Source organism: Vigna unguiculata, chromosome 11, assembly GCF_004118075.2.
Source record: "Vigna unguiculata cultivar IT97K-499-35 chromosome 11, ASM411807v1, whole genome shotgun sequence".
In the NCBI taxonomy this organism is placed as follows: domain Eukaryota; kingdom Viridiplantae; phylum Streptophyta; class Magnoliopsida; order Fabales; family Fabaceae; genus Vigna; species Vigna unguiculata.
In genome coordinates, this window is record NC_040289.1 from 22,692,775 (window position 1) to 22,719,903 (window position 27,129).

General features: G+C 35.1%; 1 long non-coding RNA gene and 1 pseudogene across 1 annotated transcript; one reads left to right on the forward strand and one right to left on the reverse strand.

The window, feature by feature from the left end:
- LOC114169796 lies at positions 1-15,684 on the reverse strand (annotated as a pseudogene).
- Positions 12,738-26,263, forward strand: LOC114169798. The gene is made up of 3 exons (XR_003601007.1): positions 12,738-12,857; positions 12,964-13,035; positions 25,926-26,263. It is a non-coding gene; the product is annotated as an uncharacterized LOC114169798 (long non-coding RNA).
- Positions 26,264-27,129: the final 866 nt, after the last annotated feature.

A 27,129-nucleotide genomic window follows, 5' to 3' on the forward strand; every position in this document is an offset into this window, starting at 1 on the left:
TTACAAAAGTGGAATAATCCAAAAACATCTCATAAGAGTTTACAACTTATTTCCAAAACATAAAATATATAAAAAGCTCCCCATGCTATCTCCGCTCCGTGGCTATGTCTCACCAGCACCACCTGCATCAACATCATCTGCTCACGTGTACAGCGCACACGATCATCGCAAAACACAAGCAGATAGGGTGAACTTAATAGATAAAGCATATAAAAATTGTATACATATATACAACACATCAATATAATAACACATCCTTTTAATTCATACCACCTGGCGACCACCAGGTGATTCGTGTTCTACATCTTCTAGTGATTACTTCAAGATGACTTACTGCCATACCTATTGGCCACAACCGATAAAGCACGTGAAGGAAACCATGTTACGGATCATACATCATAACACCAGGTGGAGTTTCCAAATATGAATCTAGTTCGGAACGTCCCAAGACTACCAAACTCGTCAGTCAACTACTGAGGAGGGTAATCTATCTGGACCCATCCGTACTGGCCACAACCAGCACACTCACACCGGCAACACTCGTCAACCCGAGCCACAACCCAAGAGTTCCTCATGTTCATCCGCCATCTCGAGCCACAACTCAAGAGATGTTATTCTGAGCCACCACTCAAGGAATACCACATGCTTTAACCCCTATCCCGAGCCACAACTCCTGGGATACGTTCTGATCCACAACTCAAGGAACACCAGCAATCCCACCTTGCAAGCATGACTAAAAGCCTTGTAGATCACGCCTACAGAACTAACAACCCAAGGTTGCAGTAGCAAAATCGTCTGGTGGGGGACACGTGTCGCCAAGCGCTACCCGCTTCCAAACCACCTGGCAGGGGACGCGTACTGCCAGGCGCCAAGCGCCTCAAAACCACTCAAAGCTGCAGATACCACCTGGCGGACCTCCTCTCACCGCTAAGCGCAACCATACCAGTTACTCTTTGTTTTGGCATTTACCGCTTGGCGAAATTATCCCTGCCGCCAGTGCCACGAATCTCCAGACCTCTCTGTTCTGACACTTTCGCCTGGCGGAGCCTAGCTCACCGCTAGGCGACATACCAGTAATCGCGCACTACTGGTTTTTTCCTCAATTCTGGTTTGGCTTCGTGACAGATTGTACTCTATCCTAATCCAACTAAAAGTGAACTTTTCCAATTAATCATTTTCAGTCACCAACAAGTCACCTAATACCAAGGTTCTCAAGACTAATTAGGTTCTCCCACCTATGTTTGCAACTCAATATACTTATTTAAGTACAGTCTTACTAATCCAAATAGACCACTGTTAGCTTCACGCAACTACCCTATTTTTTATTTATCCCATTATTAGCTAAGCCTATACAAGACTTCCTATGGTCTACCAATCATAGTCTAGCCCTATATATATCACATGCTACCAACTATGGCACATTTCAATTAGTCATACAATCCCACATTATCTCCTATTAATGTAACCGATACCACAACAAATTGCACAACACTTATTTCCCACTCTAACTGCAGCCCTTACTGTACCAAGTGACATTTTCCCCTCATTCAACTCATCGCATTCATACTTCCAATCCCACATATCATCACCAATTCTCATATCCAATTACTGCACCCAACCCTGCCTTTATCAAGAACCTGATTTTCCCTAAAAATCTCAGCACCAGCAAAAGTCCCTCAGCCACTCACAATGGCTATCTCTGCGATGACACCTGGTGGCAAGCCCTATGCTGCTAGGTGGTACCCACAGTTTCTGGTTTTCCCAGAAATGCTTCAACCTACAAAACCTCCCAACCTCTCGAGTTGGTTTTATGCCGAACCATTTATTCCAGACCCCACGAGAATTACCCTTCATTTGGACTAACGCATAGACCCTACTCAATGGTTACCAATCTTTCACTAGAACTCACCACCAATTGAACTCACAACATTTAAGCCTTAAACATGTCAACCCTAAGCCACATATGCACTATTTTATCGAATCGAGTCCATAATCACCCTAAACTCAATGAATTTTCATATCAATTCATCACCAAACAATTGAATCTAGCTCCCTATTCGGTCAGAATCACTCCAGACCTCACAGATTATCAAAATTAAGCTGAACAGATTCGCGCTGCCTGGCAGGAATTCATCACCGCCAGGCAGTTCATTTGAGAAACACAAAAATGGGGGACTGATAACCAGGTTGCAATCATAGTGATTTTGCGTTCGTGTGGGTTATAATAACATGTATGAATTTTTGGAACATGAATTTTGTGGCAAATTATATGTTTGGGTGGAGCCTTTTGGGGTTTTGTGATTTCTCACATGTGCGAAATTCTGGATTCTGCCATGGGTCCTAATGCACTGCTTGGCGGTATGAACGCATCGTCGGGCGACGCATGGTGCACAATTGGGGGTTGTGTTTTATTGTGTTTGGCGTGCGATAGATTTTAATGAATGTTTCCTTTTGAATTCGGGATTGTGAGGATATAAATTGAATGCATTGTTCTTATATGGGGAATGGGTATAAAAGTGGTGATACACATAGAAGGGATTTTTAGAAGTGAGTAAGGGAGAAAGGTTTATACGTGGGCTGAGTTATGTAGTAAATGAATTGTATGCATTGTGATTTTCTGTTTTGGAGTACTTTATGGGTATTAGTGATTTGTGATATGAGGAATTCATGTTTTAAAATGAATCATATGTTGAATGCATGTGTAAATATAACTTAGAGGCATGAAATATGAATGTGCGATGGTGTTAAACCTGATTGGGTATGGGGTATTGAAATAAAGTAACTATTGTAGGGGTTATTACATGTAAGTGTATGGCTTGGCCTGATTTTGGGATGCAATGTTAGTTGCCGATTTTGAATTCCTTATGTGCATGGTTGATTTTTGGTGCAATTCAAGTATAAACATGAGATATGTTCTTGCAGAAACAATAATAGAATATTATTAGACTTAAATCTTATCTTACCCCAACCTTGGAATCTCTTGGATGAGTACTCTTCAGCTTTATTCGACTTGTCTTCACATCCTTTTACCGAGTGGAACATTTTAGAGTTTACCTGCAAAAAGGACTCCAACAATCAAGTCAACAAAAACTCTCAATGTCAAATCTCAGTTTTCAGTATTAATGAATTAAATACCTTTAATTGCAGGTGTCCACCTGTATTTATAGAGCATTAATTATGTTTTACTATGCTTATGGGTTGGCTCCTTATTGGGCTCATATGGGCCTGACCCAAGCCTAGGCTTCATGTTTGTTATTTGACTCGAGGTTTCAACTTGTCATATCCTAAGTTTGGGATATGCAGCTTTTACCGATATGTCTTTATTCGCTATGTACACGTTGTTCTTTCATATAATTATATGTCTAAGCTTGTTCATATTAGTAATATAAGTTAGTAGTTAGGTCCAAGTGTTTTGCCTTAGCGGCTAAGGCCGGGTATTGAGTTTGTGCCAGTCTTATCCGCCTTATAGTACAAGATAAATTGGTGAATACATGTGTGTGAAATTACATGGTGTGTGATAGTGCCATCGAATCATATTAAACTTGATATTCTGGATGCATGTTTGGTGTGAATGGGTGCCTTGGACATTGTTTAAGGAACTAAAAAACAGTAAATTCAATTTACTGGTATAGCACGTGGCTGCACGAGGGAGACTGCCAAGCGATGGTTAGGCATAAGGAAGGTCTGTGAGGCATGATACCTGGCGGCATAGTGGAACCACCAAGCGAGAGCGAAGCCAATAACTCAGCTCTTAACGAAACTAGTTGGGCTGCCACGCGATTTGCGTTGCAACTTGTCTTGGCAACGCTTAGGCTGCGCTAGGTGATAGTATAGTGGCATGGTACGTTTGTGGTTGGTTTTGCATGTGTTGTGTCGAGGGTCTTCGTTTAGGATATGCTTGGATGAATTACGAGCGGGGAGGTTCGTAATGGAGTTGGGAATGCATTATTAATACGAATGGGAAGGTTCGTATTGTATGTACTCTTGTGTGGGGATACGATCGGCGAGGTTCGTATGTTCCGTGCTCACACTTGAGGATGTTATGAACGGGAAGGTTCATAACAGGATGTGTTCATGCGTGTCACACGGAAGCATGTGATAATCTAGGTGGTGGTGGTTCGACATCGAGATGAAGTCAGGGGTAGAGCTTGGGGTTTTATAAAAGACATATGATTTATGAACATGTAATTTTTATTTACTAGTTGACTTTGGATTTCGAACTTGTAATAAATTGTTTACAACTTATTTTATATATACCACCATTGTAAATTTATAATTTCTCGCGTTAAGGGAATAATTTTTATGTTTGAATTTATTTTCAATTATAAATTTCTTTTGTTAAGTAATATCCGCCTAGGATATTACATTTGGTATCATAACCACAAACATACAATAGTAAGCTAACCATGTAAAAGATCACATAGAATATATATATATATATATATATATATATATATATATATATATATATATATATATATATAACTTATCTAGCATTATCACAATCTATTTATGACCTCAACCAAGATAACAACTACCACATGTTCCCACATCACAACATGTAATCATCAACATATTATCACCAAGTAATATCAAACATTCTCCCATAACCAACCGCTCTACCATTCATGCACAACAACACCTCTTGAAACGATCTTTCGCCCGCTTTCCATAGATTTACAAGCAACAACTCTATCTGCTCAACAAAACCTTGGGTAAAAGCACTCTTGTTAAGCTCATGCTAAAGATTTATGAGCGAAAGAAACCCTTTTACCCTAACTCAACAAACCCTTTTGGATCAAAGAACTATCCTTGTTTAGCGATTATCAAAGAATTCATATTGTCCTATCACATATGAATACACATACAAACCACATCTTCTCACAAGATCAACATACCTCAACTCATCATGCAATGACATCATATCATGCTACATATAACCACATCACTATATGAGTAACCACACATCATCATCATATCATGTCATACATTCGTCATAGAATATCACGACATCCATAATATACATGTACTATCACCTTAGGACCTTCAATATCATTCAGACCTAGCAAAATAGTAAACCCACCACTCAGTGTCCAAAAACCCTATGCTCAACGTTGAACGTCTTGTAAACCCACCGCTCAGTGTCCAAAACTAGCACTCAATGCTTAATGCCTCGTAAAACAGAACGTTCACCACTAGGGGCCAATGCTTAGCGCTCAACGTTGCGCAAAAAAAAAAAGAGAAACATCGATTTGACGCATAAGGTACATGTTTCACACAGTCCAACAACCAAAAACATGCATACAAAAATTCTAAACTTTCCATTACCATATACTTATCTCTCGAAATAAAATACACACATCGAAATACTTCTTTTACCAATATCCTCATGCACAAGTAGACACATCTTGCATAAATTCTTACAATCACAAAAATCATATATACACATGCTTACTTCGCCTAAGAATAAACTTACCAAAAATCCTTCATAGCATAAACCCACCTTGCACCAAAATATCCTGCACTTACCAATTTGACATATAAATTCACAACATTCAACTCTAACGTCATGTGCACAACATCAAATTTTTAGGCTTAAAACACCCAACAACTACAACAATAAAACAATACCACAACTTATTTACACATGAACATGGACCACAATCAAATAACTTACCTCTTCATAGGAAAAAAATTGTCTATTCAATTTATGCAAGGCATAAGAACAAAACAAACTTCAACCAACAAATACAGAAGAAAGGTGACTTACAAGTAAGAGATTGAGTTTTTCTAAAGAACCACTGCACAAGTTCAAATATTTAGTTAGGAAACCTAATTAATGAGAAGTAAAGTCCTCCTTTTATGGCCCTTATCATATTCTAGAATGAATAGGTCAAGTTGCCTATAAGTTGCTCCTCCCTAAACACAATCGCATCCATCCAGTTTTCCATGTTTCATTACTCAAGCCTGTAGTCACTACAATGTCAGCATCCTAGCCTTTGCCTCCTATGTTGTCTGAAAACTATATCCTGGCAGTAACTCCTGAGAAGTTATTGGACACTCGCATCAATCCTAGTGGTGAATTAGAAGTTCTTCTTAAATGGCATCAACTTCCCAACCTTGAGAGTAGCTGGTAATTTGGTGCTTCTCTCAACAAAGAATTTGCAGAATTTCACCTTGAGGACAAGGTGAATATATCTTCATGGGCGAAGTATTGATAGGTTTGGAATAATGTATAAAAGGAGGAAAAAATAATTGTGTCCGTTATAACCTCTTGAGATGTTTTCATGTGTAGCAGACTATTATAAATAGTCTTCACTTAGTTTGTTGAGGGTTAGCTGGTAGTGTAAAGGAGGAAAGGAATTGTGGAGAGTGAGGTTCTCAAAAGGCCCTCAATTGCTGTAGAGTGTTGGTCATCTTCTACCACATTGTCAGAATATGTCTTGAATGTTTTTGTACCTACTGTTTGCCCTATCAGTTGGTGAGGCAACAATTTCAAGTTATCTTCCGACTGACTCAAATGAGGAGTTATGGGAGGCAAAGAACTTGAGGGAATCTTGGACAGACAATTGTTAAGAAAGACAACAAAGTTGTCACTAAGGTGCTAGTTAAGTGGAAACAACAATTAATAGAAAATGTAACACCCCATTTATTTAATTACCTTAATTAAAATAAATGTCACACATAATAACATAAGAAGCGAAGTCATGGAGTATAAATATCACTCCTTAAAAAAATCCCATATACATAGAGAAAAGTCTAAGGCACACGACGATGCCATTGACTAGACAAAATCAAAGTTGAACAGTACTCAAAATAAATGGCCAAAGAACTTAGCAGTACATGGGCTACAACTCTAAAGGAAACTCAGACAAGTAGGATCTGATCCAAGATGAACTAGGTAGCGAAATCTCCATTACCCTGTTGACCTCGAGGAGTTCTCACATCTGCTCACATTAATAAATTGATGATCATCGCAAAAAGAGAAAACCACACACACAGAACATACAACAAGCAGAAAGGGTAAGTTAGTGTAGAAAATTATTTATCATACCATTACATGCAATTTGATATCCAAAGATTCATACCTCAACCAAACATGTGATGACTCGCAACCAATACACTAAGACTCAAGACACGACTTATATGGATACATATAATTAGTCGGATTCAGCAGATGCTTGCACTTGTGGTGGCCTTTACTACTCTACCGAGCTAATTGTTACCGTGTTTCATCCCCCCACGCACAAGGATAGCCTTAAAGTGTTCCAGGCCTCTGTTACTCTCACCACTTTAGTCAGTACGCTCTACGTGATACTAACTGACTCTTTAGAGTGTTAGGATACAATCCTTACCTTGAATCCTTACTAAATTATATAAATGAGACACCACCATGAACTCCCACTAACAGGGGTCATGGAATTACGTCCTGACCAAATGAGGCACCACCTAGAGATCTCACCTAGAGATTCATGGAATTATGCCCTGACCAATGAGGCACCACCACGAAACTATCGTGGAATTACGTCCTGACCACACCAACATCATGTTCCATCAATCAATATAACATTATTACTCATATCAATTCCATGTCACTTTTATACCAACTATCCCATACTCATTACACGCCAAGATCATGCCAAACTCATCATTCACAATCGATAAACCATTTTACTCATGCATATTCACTCATCTCATGTTTTAACATAGCAATCCAACTTATGCAAACGATTTTTGGATTTTAGAAATAAAACTGCAGCTTGTGTAAAGCTCCAAAAATTTTGTATTTATATTCAAATTAAATATGATTGTATCAAGAACCAAATGAAACAAGAACCAACTTAATTGAATAACTATAAAGAAAGTTATGCACCAAACAAGCAACAAAGGTCAATGTAGTCAATAACCAAACTACAGTTATCTGGCGATAGAAACTGCTCTCACTACAGAGTTCCAATTCAAGATCGTACCGGTCAAAGTCAATAACTTTGTGCTAAGTATCAGCTATAAAAATATCAACTCGATCAAACGGTTAATGAAGTATAAATGTTCATTTTACGAAAAGTGTGCAGTGCTGTCAACAACCAAACTACAGTGACCTTGCGATAAAAATAGCTCTCACTACAGAGGTCCGATTCCAAATCCGACCGGTCAAAGTCAATAACTATGTGTTAAGGATCAGTTGTTAAAATTGCAGCTCGATCCAACGGTTAACGTAGTAGGAACCTTCATTTTACGAAAAGTGTGCAGTGTAGAAAAAGAGTAGCGCCACATCAATTAAACGTACTCGCACTCCATACATGTTATTCGACCAACAACCTCATTCAAGCATCACAGCTATACAAACAGAAAAAAAAATCGGCAAAATAACTTTTAAAACATAAACCCTAGCTTCCCTTACCTGGAAAACGCTAGCAAATCCGTGCCAACACTCGAAGAAGAGCACCAAAGAACGTGGTAGCTTGCAAAACTGGAAAAACGACCAAGGAGGACGAAACTGATATTCCCAGCTGAGGTCACAGTGGAAACAGAGTTTCCAAACAGAATAGGAAACGTAAAAGGAACAAGGGTCTAGAGTTCTACTTACCCGGAAGTAGAGTTCGATCATCCAACGGAGGAACTAGCTCAAAACTTAGCAGAGCTCTGTAAAGAGAGAAGAATGTGTGAGGGGAAGGGGCTGTCTTGCGAAAATGGGGCAGAATGAGAGGGTTAGGGCTGGTTTAAGGGTTTTAGACACCCTATGGACCAGTCTTATGCCTAACAGATGGGGCAAGGCCCTTAAACTTTTAGGACAAAAAAATAAGTGGATCTTACAGAAAATGTTTCTTGAGAGTTCGTTTATGATTTGAAGAAGTATCCCTGTTTTAATCCTTGAGGACAAGGATTTTTTGGAGGCAGGGTAATTGACATAGGGAGATAATAAGGAAGTCATAGGAAGCCAATCAAATTTAGTTTTGGTTATCAATCAGAATTAATTCTGATTATCCATCTGTTTAATTATGAAATATGTTATTTTTTTTTTCTTTATGGCAATTATATTTAGTGGGTGCAAGGCATTTCTATAAATAAGCAAACTCTAAAGAAAGCAAACTCTAAACAGAGTAGGACACGTTGAAATTTCAATTACACAATTTTAGTAATCTTTTTTCAAATCAATATATTTCTTTGGATTCTAGTTATGCTTTGGAATCCCTAAAGTTCTACCTTCATCAAAACCTAACGACATGCATACCAACAGAATGATCCTATAGGGTCAGATGAAGAACGTTATTATGGAAAACTAAAGTTGAGGGTTTGGAAGCATCTAAAGCTGAGTGAACGACAAATCATTAAATTGCTCACTGCCCCATTGAAGTTGCTATAGTAAAATTGGCCAATAAGACTATCAAAATTTTAGAAACCAAATAATATGAAAAAGACTTGTTTCAGTAGTCGTCCATACCTTCAACTCTTATTTGTGAACGAACTGCAGTGCAAATGTAGTGTTGCTACTTGTTTTTTTCAATTGCCAAATGCTCGTTCTTCAAGGCCGACAAATTTCCACCATGCATCATTGCTAAGTTTGATAATTCTAGATCCAGATCATATATCAGACGATACCCGCATTTCTTCACATCAATATCAAAATCATTCCCGACTAATGCAACTATTTCATCATACAAAGGTGAGTCCTGATATCGACTGAATTCATATTCATCCAAAAAGACTATCCACATGTAATCTGAATAATTGTCCTTGATGGCTAGATCATCATCAAGAACCATTGGAATCTTACTACCATTATACCTTCCTTTTGCTATTGGATGACACATTGGTGAAACAATCCCCCTTTTACACCGAGCTCTGAATACTACACAAAACACACCAGCCATATAGTCATGCCCAAAGGGAGATGCATGACTGCTTATTGACATGCTACACTCATTCTGGTGGTTGAACAACCGTGGTATTTCACTTCCAGGAATAATACTTGAAAAAAGTGGTTCTATTGGTATGGACAACGGATTTACGCGGCGTTGCGCCTGGTACCAAAGACAAAACTATGTTAGTTCCTTCAATTTATAGACACAAAAAATAGAGAAAGAGATAGAAGGAGCCTACAGACCTGAAGTATTTGTATCATCCATGAAACAGTCATTTCAGTGCAGCGTTCCCTTTCAATCTCCACTAACTTTGGGCAATTCAAAACTTCTATACCTGAGGGTATAAAATTTATAGGTGGTTTTGCTGGTGCGTTTACCCATACTGGAGATTCTGTTGTTGTCCATGGCCGTTTGTAAATTACTGATGACAAGTAAGTTTGTGAAGGGAGCTCAGGCAAATATTTCAATTGCTCGCAATGCCTTAAAACTAAATGATACAGTTTGGAAAGCTCCTTGAGGTGTGGTAGTTTAGAAAAACTATTTCCACTTAAATTTAGCCTTTCTAAGCTGTATAAATTTCCAACAACATCAGGAATTTCAAGTAAAGCGCAGAAACTTAGATCAAGTTCACGCATGCATGAGAAATTGGGAGAAGGCAACAAGTGGCTAACTGAATCTTTATGTGTTCTTGGATGCAACAAGTATAAAGGCCACTTAAACCACCTTTTCATGATGGATGATCTTACAGAAGCTTCACCTACACAAGGCCTCTTCAAATGACCTTCATCCCTTGCTTCTTCTAATATCTGGATATAAGACAGATTTGAACAGGCCGAGACATTCAGATAACTGAGAGAACTGAGGCATAATATGGTGTTGGGCAAGCATACTAGCCTTTTGCAGCCTTCGAAATTCAAAATGGCAAGCTTTTTTAGATGGTGAATGGAGGGATTGATCTGCCTCAGCTTCATACATCCTTGGAGATTTAGTATTTCAAGATTTAGGTCATCTCTAAAATGTGGTAACATGGTAAGACTTTCGCAGTCTTTCAAGTTCAAAAATGTCAGTTTTCTTATAAGACCAATGGATGGATGGATCTTCTCTAGTTTTATACATCTCTCAAGATCTAGTATTTCAAGATTTTGGGTCTCTTCAAAATTTGGCAACTTTATAAGACTTTTGCAGCCTTCCAAATTCACATAAAAAAGTTTTCTTAGAAGACCAATGGATGGATGGATCTCCCTTATTTTTGTACATCTTCTCAGACTTAGCCACTCAAGATTTATGGCCTCCCCTAAATCTGGCGTCTTGATTAGGTCTTCTGAAAAAGAGAGATCCAAACGCTTCAAATTGTGTAAAGGCTGAAAGGCCAATAAAAGGAAACAAAGTCAATAATGACATTTATCTTTCTTTTGTTTCTTTATTTTCTATGTTGACATGCATACTAGTACTGGTTGCATCTATCTATCTGTCTTGTTACAGCTCTCAAAAAGGCATGTAAATATATATCAGTCCATAACTATCTATACATCGTTTTTTCAAAACAATCATAAAAATGACTTCTGATATATTATTCTTCAAACAGAAAAACATAAATACATTGATTGTTCATTTAAAAAACAGAAAAGAATAATATGTAACTGTACCTTTGTATCTTCCCATAATTGTTTGATTTTGCTATAAACCAGGGACAACGAAACAAGCTTGTATGGTAGAAAACGAGGTGGCAAAGACTTAAAAGGATAATAAGGCCAACATAGATATCCTAATTCACTAGGAAGATAGTCCAGGCTTCCGGAAAAGTCGACAAGATTGATCTTGAGCAACTTAAGATGCCTCATGTTTGAAAACCCATCTGCGCTCAAGGCTGTTTTAAAGTATTCCAACTCACTAAGAACTACGGCTTCCAGATTTTCTGCTGGCTACAACATTGAAAAGTTGAACGAAAACGTTAGCACATTTATAAGTAATTGCGTACATTTATAGGCATTTGATGAGAGGATGAGGAACTTGTTATATTTGGGGCTAATTGTTTATTTTCATATTCCTCGTTTTCAAGTGTTGAACTTTGCTTCAAAATAGTTGATGAAATTATTTTCTCCTCCCACCTTTTCTTTCAACCAATTCCAAGACGTCTTTCTCATTAAATATGACATTTTGATTGATTATCACCTCCTTCGTCTTCAAATTGTAAACTCTACATATCCAATTTGACGTCACCCAAGTTCAAGCTTTCTTCAGACTTTTGTTCAGCTTGCATATTGTTGTATTAACATCCTTAAGGGGAAAAAAATTCTTTAGGCGGTTCTTTCTCAAACAACAAGAACTTATGTTTTCTCAAAAGGACATAAGATCACTGTAATTTAACTACCTAAGTCTCGTGTCATGGACAAGAGTCACCGTTTTCTCTAGCCAACAAGTTGAGTTTTCTTTCTCATAATAAAGAGAAGGTGGAAAGCTTATCTTATTTTTCATTTTAACCGTAGGAACAATTTGTCCTCTGAATAAAAAACTCTTCACTCTCGATTCTCAATTCCAAAAGTATACCCGTGTTTCAAAAGTTGTCCAATGTTCAACATATTTTCATCTAGTGTTTGTACACAAAGAGTGTCACGAATTACCTTATCTCCTTGCTATTTTGTAACTCCAATGTTGTCTTTGTCTTCTATTTCCCTTTACTTTCCATTGCCTAATTTAACTTGCGAGGAAAATGAGGATTTCATATTAACGAAAGCTTTTGTATCTCGAGTCATGTGTGTAAGGCCCACTTTATTGCTTTGCTTTTTTGTCCTAAGTTGTAAGGGCTCATCCTAAGTAGATGGGCCTAAGGATAGTCCATAGGGTGCCAAGACCACTAAAGCAGTCAAACACCCTTATTCTGCACTCACTTCCAAAATCAGTGCTCTTACTCTTTCCTTTTGTCTCCACAGAAGCTCTGATAGGGTTTGGGTCTTACTCGTCTTCGCAATAGCTCAACTCCATTTTTCAGTCCACGTAAGTTGATTCTCCACCGTACTTTCTTTATTTCGAGCTCTGTCATTATAATTCTAACTAGGGTTTCCATGGTAACCCATTTTGAATTTGTTCTGTTGTTTTTCAGCTTACGAATTTGCTTCGGGAGCTGTTGTACTCATTTGCTTAAGTGTCAAAGAACTCTGCTCGCTCTTTCCAGGTAAGGGAAGCTAGGGTTTCATATTTTAAATTCAATTTTGCCTAGATTTGGTTTTGTTTTGCATTTTTGGTGCTTGTGCGGTGTTCACGATGAAATGAGTATGCATTAGTTGCTATTTTGGATGAATATCTGGCTCTGCAGGCGTGGAACAGTGAGAGAGAATTGCTATTTTCGCCTGAGCGAGCTTATCTCACCTAGGCGGAAAAACTGAGTTTTTGAGCGAAAGACCATCTCGCTTAGGCGAGATGGCCTCGCCTAAGCGAGCGTTCGCAAAATCTCCTAGGGTGTCTGTTCGCGGTCTCACCTAAGCAAGAGCCTACAGCTTGAGCGAGAGCACTCCTCTCGCCTGAGTGAGGGCTCCTAACTTGAGCCAGACCTGACGCAGACCACACTTTTTATCAATTTGGTACACCAAGAGACTATTTATCATCAAGTTGACCAAACTTGGTGTAATAAACTAAAGGACCAATTTGGTTAAAAAAGAGAAACCTTAAGGAAACAAAAATAAAACTAGTAAAACTTAAAAGGAACACACCGAAACTTGCTGTTAAACAAAATTCAATATTGTATATCCTAGATAAATGTGAACATAACAAAATTTTATAATTAAAAACAATTGTACCTTGTTATTGGACAGTATTTTTTGTAGATCCTTGCAGCTCCACACTCTGCTCCAATTTCTTGGCTCTTTAGGTGATATTTCACGAACAATAGACTGGCCCAAATCGATCAACAAGCGATGCATTTTAATTATCCCGTCCTCAATGATCAAGAGTGATTTATTTGTGAGAACTTGCAAGCCATAGTCGGTATAAAATCCACGAAAATTTAGAATTTCTACTGCATCTTCCACTTTATAATTATGGAGAAAGCAAGAAATGTCTAGAAATATTTCCTTGTTTGTAGAATCCAACGCTTCAAAACTTATTCCCAGCACATCCATAATCTTTTTACTTTTATTTTCTCTTAGCATAGCTAATGCACTTCTCCATTGTGATACAGTTAGACCAAATAATGTTGAACCCAATATTTCAAGTGCTAAAGGATGACCTTGAACATGCCATAGTACCTCATTTGTCATCTTTTCATAATCACTCATAATAATATTAGCTTTGAAAGCATGTCTACAAAATAATTGAAGGGCCTCTTCTTTCTGTAGTGGTTGAACTTGGTGAACCTTATCTACTCCATGTATCCTCAATATTTGTTCATCCCTAGAAATTATGATGATTATGCTCCCTCTACCAAGACAATCACGTAACATAGTGTCTCGATTCCCACTAAAAACCTTTAACTGTTCAACTTCATCAACATTATCGAGAACTATGAGTGCCTTTTTACGTTGTAGCCTTTTCCATATCAAATAAGTTCCTCAGAAACATTGCAAATCTCTTCATATTTTTCATTTAGAGAACAAGAAAGCAATTGCTTTTGTACACCTAATGTACTAGAATCTCCATATATCTGGTTCACATCATCAGTATAACAAGTAAAATCATATTGATGACGAATTCTTTCATATAAAGCACGAACAAGAGTTGTCTTTCCTACTCCATCCATTCCACTGATTCCAAAAACTCTAACTTCATTACTTGACTCCGAATATAAGAGTTTTTCTAATTCCTCAACACGAAATTCCATCCCAACTAGATCATCATTCGGAAGACTTGAAAATTTATGACCCAATATATCTGTCACCTTTTGAACAATTACTTCAATCACTTCATATTGTGGCCTGCCATTTTAATAAAAATAAGAAATGTGAAGTAATCATCATCCTAGAGAACCAATAGATTATTATGTTACTTCTTCTAGGATATCAATTCAAGAAAGCCATGAGCAAGAAGTTTCTTAGAAGATAAAATATATATCTATGGTATGAATAGCTAAGTGCACCTTTTATAGTCTTCATTATACGAAGTAAATTTAGATATATCAATAAATGAGAGAAGATTGCTTACCTATTTCTAATGTCCCAGCCACTGAGATTGGCAACTTGTGTGAGAGCTTCTCTCCATCTCTGCACTTCCTCCATCCATTCATTATCTTCTCTAAATCTTTCTTCGAATTCGACAAAGGGTTTCTCGTAATAGCCACTCTGTTTTCGCACATTTGATGGATCCACATCATAAAAAATAGGTAGAACATGTCTTCCTGGTGTTTCAACCAAATAGCAAATGTGTGCAAGTTCACGCAAGCACCAAGTTGAGGAAGCATAGTTCTTAGAGAAGACCACGATGAAAACGCGAGACCCTTCAATGGCTTGTTGCAGTTCCGGTGCTATGGATTCACCTTCCCTGAGATCCGCATCGTCTTTGAAGGCATCAAAACCTTTTCTACGAAGAGCCTGGAAGAGAAAATCAGTGAAGTTGTTGCGAGTGTCTTCACCTCGGAAACTCACAAACACATCATATATTCTTGTGACTTGAGACGATGAAGAAGAACTGCATTGAATGATGGCCTTAGAAGGCATTGCAAGTAACAAAAGTGGAAGCAAACTTGGTGACTGAGCAGTTAAGATGTGAAGTATGGACAAACAATTGAAGAAATATAAATTGACAAGAGTCTTGTGGGCGTTGAGTTGGTCTTTTCTTGGAAATTTCTCCCACTTTGTTCCTCGTAATTGCGTTCATCAATTTTTAATTCCCATCCATGACTTCCCTTTTGCTTTCGGTTGAGTATACTTTATTAAAAGCTATGAACAATTATATGTTCAACCAAGAGAATAATTTAAGGCAATTGCTTACTGTACCCCTCAAATTTCAACCCGTACCTATGTCAAATGTCAAAAGTAATGTTATGGATTTTTAATCTTATTAAAGTATAATGCAAATTCTAGAACAATCTAGAAAAATTTAAGATAGAGTTATTGAAATGTAATGAAACTTCTAGAGTATTGGAGAAAAGCTTAGGATAGAAAGAAAAGTCAAGAACATTCTTTATGTAGAAAAATCTAGAACTATTTGCTCAAGTTCTAGCTAGAAGTTTCTAGAATAATCTATGGGTCTATAAATACCCCATGTATCCTACCATTTGCATCATGAAGAACAAATAACACAACATCCAATACAACTACTCTCAACTACAAGATACACTTCTCCAACTACTACTCTCACACTCTACTATCTACACATTTTTTCTATCCCCTCAATTATCCCCTTCACAACCTCAAAATACTAACAGTGGTACCAGAGCTACGTTCGATTATCTACTGGGCGTAGATAAATTTTTCAACTACTTCAAAAAAAATTAGAACTCCATTCTATACTACTTCCAAAATATTTTCTCATCCTATAGTCACTACCAATCAAACATCATCAATTCCAGTACCTATTTTCACAGGAGAAAATTATGATTTTTGGAGTGTCAAAATGAAGACATTCTTTCGCTCCCAAGACTTATGGGACATTATAGAAGAGGGATTCACTATTCCAGAAGACACTTCCACTCTTACTACAGCTCAGAAGAAGGAGTTGATGACACAATCTTTCCAAGAATAATAGGTGCCACAAGTGCAAAGCAAGCTGGGAACACAATACAAGAAGAGTTTCAAGGAAGTGATGGGGTACGCATTGTTAAACTTCATTCTCTAAGACGAGAGTTTGAATTAATAAGAATGAAAGAATCTGAGACCATTAAAGACTACTATTCTAGAATAAAGGAAATAGTTAGTCAGATGAAAGCCTATAGGGAAACTATTCTTGACAAAAAAATCGTTGAGAAAATTTTAATTTCTATTCCCCAAAAATATGATGCAATCGTAACCGCGATTGAACAAGCAAACGATTTGGCCACATTATCAGTAACACAACTAATGGGCTCTCTTAAAGCTTATGAACAAAGATTGAAAAGGCATGAAGAAGACTCAGTCGAAAATGCCTTTCAATCAGAACTAAAATTACGGTCTCAGAATAAAGAATATGAAGGAAATAAAAGTAGAGGAGAAATTTCTAGAAATAAAGAAAATTCTAGAAGCTTCCCTATGACTCGTCAAGGAAAATATCCCCCATGTGGCATACGTAAAAAGACAAGTCACATGGAAAAAGATTGTTCGCATCATGGAAAACCTCAATGTCAGTACTGCAAGAAATTTGGCCATGTAGAGAAGTATTGTCGTAATAAAAATAAGCATCAAGCAAACTTTGCTGAAGAACATAATCAGGAGCAACGCTTATTTCATGCCAATCAAGAATCTCCTAACGGAGGAGAAAGTTGGTACTTGGATAGTGGATGCAGCAATCACATGGCCAAAGATCAAAGCATCTTCAAAGACATTGATAAATCTGTCAATGCCAAAGTTCGACTAGGAAACGGTGCCACAGTGGAGTCTCAAGGCAAAGGAACTGTCATGGTGGAGACAAAGAAAGGTACGAAATTCATCAAGGATGTTTTACTAGTTCCCAATCTTAAAGAGAATCTTTTAAGTATTGGTCAAATGATGGAGAATGGATATTCTCTCCACTTTGAGAAAGATACATGCAAAATTTATGACAGTAGAAAGATAGAAATTGGCCAAGTAAAAATGGAGAAGAGAAATAGAAGCTTTCCCATAAGCTTCAAACCTGGAATTAATATTGCCATGAAGGCAGAAGTTGATGACTCGTGGCTTTGGCATAGGAGATTTGGCCACTTCAACACATATGCCTTAAAGCTTCTATATAAGAAAAACATGATGAGAGATCTTCCATGCTTAAAGGAGAATAATGAATCATGCGAAGGATGTCTCCTTGGTAAACAACATCGATTACCATTCTCAACCGACAAAGCATGGAGAGCAAAAGACTTACTAGAGTTGATCCGTACTGATGTTTGCGAACCAATGAGGACGCCTTCACATCACAAAAATAGGTATTTCATCCTCTTCATTGATGACTTCTCTAGAATGACATGGGTCTATTTCTTAAAGGCAAAGTCAGAAGTCTTTGGAATATTCAAGAAATTCAAGACCCTTGTTGAGAAGCAAAGTGGAAAACAAATAAAAGTACTTAGAAGTGATCGTGGAAAGGAGTATACATCTCGCGAGTTTGACAAATTCTGCGAAGATGAAGGCATAGAGAGACAACTCACAGTCGCATATACTCCACAACAAAACAGTGTGTCAGAAAGAAAAAATCGCACAGTCATGGAGATGGCAAGATCAATGCTAAAAGAGAAAGGTATGCCTAACACTTTTTGGGCTGAAGCAGTCTACACTGCAGTTTACATTTTAAACAGATGTCCAACTAAGGAAGTCAAAGACAAGACTCCTATTGAAGCTTGGAGTGGAAGAAAGCCATCAGCCAAACACCTACGAGTATTTGGATCTATCTGCTACATACATGTTCCTGATCAAAGGAGGCACAAGCTTGAAGACAAGACTATACGAGGAATATTCTTGGGATATAGCACACAATCAAAAGGCTATCGAGTTTACAACCTACAAACAAAAAAGCTCGTCATTAGTCGAGATGTTGAAATTGATGAAAATGCTTCTTGGAATTGGGAAGAAGAAAAAGTTGTTAAAAGCAGCACTTTAGTCCCAGTGCAACAATATCAAGAAGAAATTCAAGAAGAGGTAGAAGCTTCAGGTACGCCTTCTCCACCTCCATTAGAAGATTCTTCACTAGAGTCCACTCCAAGACGAGTAAGATCTTTGGTAGACATATACGAAACTTGCAATATGGCCATGATTGAGCCTAACTTCTATGAGGAAGCATCAAAGCAAGAAGTATAGGTCAAGGCTATGGAAGAAGAGGTTAAAATGATTGAGAAGAATAACACTTGGGAGCTCGTAAACTGTCCTCAAGGAAAAGACATCATTGGAGTGAAATGGGTATATAAAACAAAGTTCAATCCTGATGGAACTATACAAAAGCACAAGGCCAGATTGGTCGCAAAAAGTACTGCACGACAAAAGATCAAATTGCAGATATTTTCACAAAGGCCTTACCAAAGCCAAGGTTTGAACTACTACGCGCTATGCTTGGAGTTACCGAATTTGCATCAAGGAGGAGTATTAAAGTATAATGCAAATTCTAGAACAATCTAGAAAAATCTAAGATAGAGTTATTGAAATGTAATGAAACTTTTAGAGTATTGGAGAAAAGCTTAGGATAGAAAGAAAAATCAAGAACATTCTCTATGTAGAAAAATCTAGAACTATTTGCTCAAGTTCTAGCTAGAAGTTTCTAGAATAATCTATGGGTCTATAAATACCCCATGTATCCTACCATTTGCAACATGAAGAACAAATAACATAACATCCAATACAACTACTCTCAACTACAAGATACACTTCTCCAACTACTACTTTCACACTCTACTATCTACACATTTTCTCTATCCCTTCAACTATCCCCTTCACAACCTCAAAATACTAACAAATTTAAACCTAATCCTATTCTTTTTCATTTGGACAATGATGTTGCCTGATAAATTCCATTCATCCACTCTCACAATTGCACAAGAAAGGACCATTCATGCATTTTCGACTATGTAATCATGGACAAGTAGCTGAAACCAAAAGAAGGGTCCAAACATTTAAACTCAGTCCCATAAAAAAGCAGAATATCTAACCCATTATGGTTCAGATTTTTTCAGTGTTCCAAGAGACAAGTTTTTGATTTTTCTGAGGTTTTGTCTTGATTTTTTCAGTTTTCTCATTGCAATGTCTTCCTCTGACCTTGTTTCGGTAGGTTCTCTCTTCAAGGCTTTTTTCCTTGCATTTGCTGAAATTATAAAACTAAAAATAATGCTTGAGGTTGTTGAGCTTGTGACTACATTCTGTCTCTTTTCATTGTTTCCAAATTCATGATATGGTTGTCATTCTTGTTACTAGCTGAAAAATACTTTTTAGTGACAGTTAAATAGAGTCAGTTATAATGAAACGATGCTATATTTAAAGAAAAAAAAATTATATGATATTTCTCGTCAGTTTATAGGATATTTCTCCTCGGTTTAAAACCTGATGTATCATCTAATATGATATTTCATTGTGGATAGTAAACCCGTGGATGAGTAATATCAAAAGGTGGAGCAGATGCATACAGATTTTTTCGAAAGCCACCTTCACTTCTCCTCTGCACTCCTATTTTCCTTTAAAACATTTTCTTTTATGGTCAGAAGCTATGCATTCTTCACCAGCATCTTATCTTCTCTTTTTCTTCAAAGTTTTTTCTCTTCTCCTCAAAAGCCATCTTCTCTCTCCGGAAGTTATTGATAGTATTTTGAGGTTGTAAAAAGAATAGTTGTTGGGATAGAGAAAATTATGGAGATAGTAGAATGTGAAAGTTGTAGTTGGAAGGAGTATATAGTTGTAGTAGTGAGTGGTGTGTTAGATGTGGTCTTAGTTCTTGTCATATATCAAATGGTAGAGTACATGAGTATTTATAGACCTATAGACTATTCTAGAAAGTGCTAGCTAAAACTTATGTGGAATGTTCTAGTTTTTTCCTATGTAGAATGTTTTTGATATTTTCTTTCTATCTTAGGCTTTTCTACTTTGTTCTAGAACTTTCGTTACATTTCAATATTTTTGTCTTAAGATTTTTTAGATTCTTCTAGAATTTGCATTACACATTAATAGTTATTTTCCTGCGTAAGTCATTTTCTTCAATTTGTAATATGATTTTCTCTTCCGGAAGTTATTTTTCTTTGAAGTCATTTCAAATTCATTTTGTTTTGAAGTTTCAAATACTCATAAACCCTAATTTCAATCACTAATATGAGGTTTTGTATTAGTTCAAATTGGTTTCTTCATTGCATTTTTTCAATGTCAAGTTCCTCACATCAATCCCTGCCTAATGTATATATTGTTTCAAGTTTCTCCATTCTGACATGTAATAGTTTAAAAGGATCAACTATAATGAATTTGTCAAAGAAGAAAAATCATATATGTATGAATCTCCTTTGCCTAATGTATATGTTGTTTGGTTGAAAGTTGGATTGGAAGGGATATTTGATCCTTTTATAAGTTTGTTTCACATGGTTTTGGTTCCAATAATAAAAGAGAGATCGTTGAGTCTTATTTTGTACGTAGGTGGACACGGTGTCCTGTACACAGTATTAACTCCAACTTAACGGAGATAACCAAACTGAACCCTTTTAAATAATTGAGATACAAAATTGAACCAATAAAAAATATGGGCACCAAATTGAACAAAAAAAGAGATTAGGAAATCAAATCAGTACTTATACCTAGTACAAAAGTTAGTGTAAGCATGGTCACGCAAACACTAGTAAAATTTGTCTTCCTAATCAATGAAAAATGTCATAACTTTTACTTGGAGGGTGAGTTTTTGGTCTATGCAATCCAAAAGCTAATGAACTGTTAGTGTCGGTTTTTTTCCTTTGGAGGTCGAAATGAAACATTTTCTATAGTGGCATGCGTTATTAATTAATACCATAAATATTTATATAAATATAATCAAATCTTTTTGATAATATTTTTAATACAACTGTTACCTTAAAGTAAATGTAAAATTGGAAGATTTTTTTCTTAGACTGATAGGAAACTATAAGATCTTGAAGATTACTTTGCATATTTGTAGATTTCCAAGTCAAGAGGGAAAAGAACAAATGTATATTCATCTATTGATGTAGTACAAGTATTAAAAGAAGAAAAAAATTAGATGAAGTTAACCCCCACTAAATCATACCATTATGAAGAAATGGAGATTTGTTTCATCCCATACCAAAGATCAAATTTTGGGAGAAAGAAATGATGACTTCAAACCAATTCCTTTCGAAGCACTGGCAGAGGATATAAGGGGTATAGAGAGCCATTGCCCCAAAAGTTTTTGAATTTTTTTCAAATTATATGTACTTTAAATTTTTTTAACTTATATATACTTTTAAATTCTTTAAACTATATGTATTTTTTTAAATTAGATAATAGTATATTAAAAATTAATAAAAAATAAATTAGATCTTTTTTTATTTCTTTTATAAAGTATAACATTTAATATTAATAAATAAACAAATATAAAATCAAATATAATAAAGAAACAAAAATTATGAAGATATATTTTATTTTCTCTCTCATTGTATTTTATAAAGCTCATTATTTTGTCCCTCATTTTTTTCATACCTTCTCTTTTATTGTTGAAGAAAAGAAGGTAATTCTCTCTTGTCTTACTTGAAAATGAAATATTAGTTTAATATTTAACACTATTTTTTATCTCATGACCCTTTTGTATATTGTTTTTTAAGAATATAGAAGAAAAACTATTGTATTATATGGTTTTTCATGGTCAACTTTTAATTGTGACTTGTTTATCATTGTTTTCTTTAACAAGTATGTCTTTCAAATTTTTATTAGATTATGATAACTTAATTTTAATCTTATAATAAATTCACTTTTTAAAAGTTATAAAAGAGAAACTAATGGTGAAGATGAAAATAGGACAATATGGTTGCTCATTGCATAACAATGAAACAAAAACTTGTGAATACTTTTTAATCAATTTATGCACATTAAAAAAATGCAAGATGAATATTTTGCAGATAATGTGCTATTTACATCGAAAAAGAAAGCTAGTAAATTTAGTTATGATTCAATTATTAATTAGTTCGGTAATCTAAAAAAAACGATAAGCGATGAACACAATCACAACAATGTCTAGTCCTAACTATCTATATGCACATAAATATTCTCCAAATCAAGGATCAACTTGTTGAATTCATCAAGTTGTTCACTAATTGTTCTTTCCTTACTCGTCTTTTTGAGCACAACAATTGCTTCAAATACAAATGATTCACCAAGGACATCGTCTTGTAGAAACTCTTAACCTAGTCTATAGTCATGTTGTGGTCTTTCTTTCAAGGCTTGTCTTAACCCCCTATCACTAAGGCTAAGAACAGGTTGTGAACATTCTCTAACAATTTGTTTGTCCTTCTTTCCCATGTTTTGATTTTTTTGGATAACTAATGAAGTATCCACTGATTGTTCTTGCATCCAATTTTTTTTCTTGTGAATTGAATATTCTTACTTCTGCCTAACAACCCCAAACATGCATGTTTCTCAAATTGGGTTTCCTACTAGTTCATAACTTAAAAAAATTCATTTGAACAACTTTACTAGGAACCTTGTTGAAAAAATATATGGCATTCTTTAAAGCATACATCCACAATAATACATGTAAATATGAATTACTAAACATATTTTCAACCATATCTATTAAGGTTCAATTATGCCTTTCTAACACACCATTTTGTTATGATGTGACTAACATTGTGTATTACGGACGACAAATAAACATACTCTTTGGGTATTGCCTAGACTCGTCCTTGTTTCAATGGAAATCCTCACGTTGATTGGGTACAGTTATAGGTTGGGGTAATATTCAAGTTTTTCAATTGGGTATGGGGGTGGGGATAAGTATGTACATATCTACCTTGTCTATATCCCCATACCATCCATAAAACCCATCCCTATTGATAAATGCATATTTATGATCTTATTTAAGCTTTAATTTTAGATTTTTAATAAGCAGAAGAACAAAATAGTTACCTGAAACTTTGAAACGAAAAACAACTACAAAACACTATTTCATTCGAATAGGGCTTTTACAACAGTAAAAAAAGAGAAGTAAAACACTATCAATTTAAATGCATTAGTTAAAGTTAATAGCTTTTATTAAATTAAAAGAAGTGGAAATGACACTATTGCACTAATTTTTACACGGTATAGAAACCAACTCTAACCTAATGGAAGAAAATTCTCATTTTGAGAGAAAGAGGAGCTGCCACGTGGCAATCCCTCATTAGACAGTCAACGAGTCAAATGGTCAAAGTTTGGTAAAAAATTCAAAGGGTATCTAAGTCTGGTAAAATGGAAAAAGCAAGAGGGGCTAAGATGCAAATATTGATATCTTTGAATACAAATTTGGATTGTGTAATTACAAGGGTAGAATTGGGAAATTAGTGCAAAAATTAGTTTTTGATTATTTATCAGATATTTTTAAATATTTATTTATTTAATTATATCAGTAAATATCAATAAACAATATTTGCCAAATATTTTTAAAACTAGCTAAATGTCTCCAAATCCTTTTTGATATTTATAAGCACAACAAAGATAAATTATATTTATTATTATTTAAAAGATATGTGAAGAAAGTATATTTAATCAATAGAAAAGTCAGACCCAAAACCTAATCAAGTTCTATAGAAGAGACCAGCAAGGGGAAGCAAAAAATTGAAGTTCAGAGCTTAGGAACCTGTTAAGGGACTTAATCACATCTTGCCCTCCATTATTTTATATTTTAATGTTATTTCTACATTCCATGGCGTGTTAAGCTTCTAAGATTTGTTCCACTTGAATTTCATTATGTATTATGATGTTAGATTAAAATAATTTATTTGTTCTCTTTATTATTGTTTTGGTTTCAATTTATCTATGTCTTTTGTTTCTAAATCAAATAAAAAGTAAAGATTTTACATTCTAGCTTTAGTGAAGTGTTTAAATCTATATGCATGCTAGTCATATAAGTTTAAGGGTTTTTAAATTCAATTGAGACTTTGCTTTGATTAAAGCTAATAATTTAGAAGCTTTCATGTGATTAAATAAGTTTTTACCAATAACTGAGACTTTACTTTGATTAAAGTTAATCATTTTAACTAGAATTAGTCTAGACTTTACTTTGAGTGATTAAGCCTTTTATTTGGCGAGGACACAAAGGAATAAACATGATTAGGCATAGTAAAATTTAATTGAGACTGTACTTTGGTTGAATTCACTGTGGATAATCTAAAACTTTTTATTGTTAATTGAGACTGTAGTTTGGTTAAAAATATGAATGTTAACAAATTAATTAGGCTTTACATTGATTGATGTGAAAATCTAGGATAATAATCAATTGAGTAATAACCTATAGATATTCTTTGTAATTGTTTTTACATCTTTTATATCTTTTCAATTTTATTTCTTTATTTCTTTTATTAATTTATAATCTAATATCTTATTTATTTTTTTATCTTTACCTTCTTCTATCATTTTTATTTTATTTGACTAACCCTTTTGTATTGCCTTTACAAGGACTAATTTATTAAGAATCAATTTCGTGTTTGTTGGGAAACAACTTTGGTTATCTTAACCCTATCTAATTTGTTAACTACTAACTTAGCAATACTGAAGTTATTATAATTTAGTAGTGTTAATTTTCGTCGTGTCAACAACATCATTATCAAATTTGTTGTAGTTGAAGCAATCAAATCAACACCACTTATCTGTAACACCCATCTCATCCTTATCATCGTTTAAATTATTAAGTAACTTTATATATATATATATATATATATATATATATATATAATTATTTAATCAGTTAATATATGATTATTAGGTAGCCTTATTATGTAATTATTATTTTAGTATTGCTTTATTGTTTTGGAAATGAAATGTAAAATATCCCTGTAACAACTGATGCAAAATGTCTTTTCGGATGTCAGAATAAAGTTTTTGGGTTATGTAAAAGTTTATTTGTCAGGTTATACATAGTGTGTAAAAGCATTTTTTAGAAGGGGTTTTGAATAGAGTACAAAGTTGTGTGTGTTTTTACCTTCAATCCTTGGTTCTATTTTTTGGGTATAATAAAGAAAAGTTAATCCTTTTCTGGAAAGGAATATGTCTTCTTCTTCGAGTGATAGAAATAGTTTCACGAATCTATTTCAGAATTCAATTTCCTTATTACATCCTGGTGAAGTAACCTAAAATCCTTCTTCATTTTACTTAATGGTGTTGTTTATGTCGTTCATTCGTTTGTTTTGTGATGCGGTTTTGTGCTTGATTTTGATTGCACTTACTATTATGGTATTTTTATACCTTATAAATTTTGTTTTGGATAATAAATTTTATATCTTTGATTGCATGTAATTTATTTCTAATGATCTTTGTGTGTAAATGTGTTTAGGAATATCTAGCTTTCGAAGAAGGTTTTATGGTTGAATGGGGATCAAAATTGTCATTTGGGATGAACTACTTTACAGATCCAATGGTGAATGTTTTTTATATGGAGTTTGAGGAAGGGTTGATTAGTAACAAATTGTTTTGTATATCGTTTGATTTTGAAGAGTTCTATGATCTAGATGACGTGCATTATATATGTACTCTATTTTGGGGAGATTGATATTTCCGATTAAGGATTTTTAATATGGGTTGGGATGAAATACGATATCCCTGCTTAGCAAGTGTTGTTGTTGTTGAGGAAAATTTGGTATGGTCTTGATTTTTGTCTTCATTGAGGGTGAAGTTATGTCCAACAAAGGTTAGTTTTTGTAATTGATATTTATTGACTTTTTCCTATTACGTGTATTTGTTTGATATGAATATAATTACTTATCAAACTGGATGCATTTTTTTACATATTATGGGAGAAGAAGATTCTAAATGGTAGGGAGATGGAATTGATTGATCCTACTATGAAAAGGTTTAAGTTTCAGTATTTTGTAAACCCTAGTGGTAGACTTCATTTAAGTGGTGTTGTTGAAGATATGATTAAGTACTATAATCTGACGAATGAAGTTTAGTTACATTTGAACTATGTTTCAGAGAATGTGTTCTTGTATAGGATATTTGTAACATCCTACCCAGATATTATGAATTTAATTAATATCATAAAGAAAATATAAATAAATTCATTTAATAAACACCATTTCCCAAAAACGCAGGAAATTTAAATCTTTTATTATATCAAATATATTCCAACAACCATAATTATAATCACTAATATAATATCCAAAAGTTGAGTAATAAAACGATTACAATATATTTCCAAATCATAACATATCAAAACTTCCAAGCTATCCCCGCTCCGTTGCTAAGCCTCACCAGAACCACCTGTAATACCATCTACTCCCGTGTACCGTATACACGATCATCACCAAACACAAGCAGATAGGGTGAACTAATATCAAACAATCATATGTAAATAAAACAATTATATATCCAAATAATTATACCAAGGAAAATTCCCTTCCTGCATTCCACATGGCCATAACCATGTTTTGATATCATAAGCACATCAAAGGAAAAACCACCCTTTGATCTCACATGGCCACAACCATGATTTGATATCCAGAAACATCAAAGGAATCTCATCATTTCCTTCCACATGG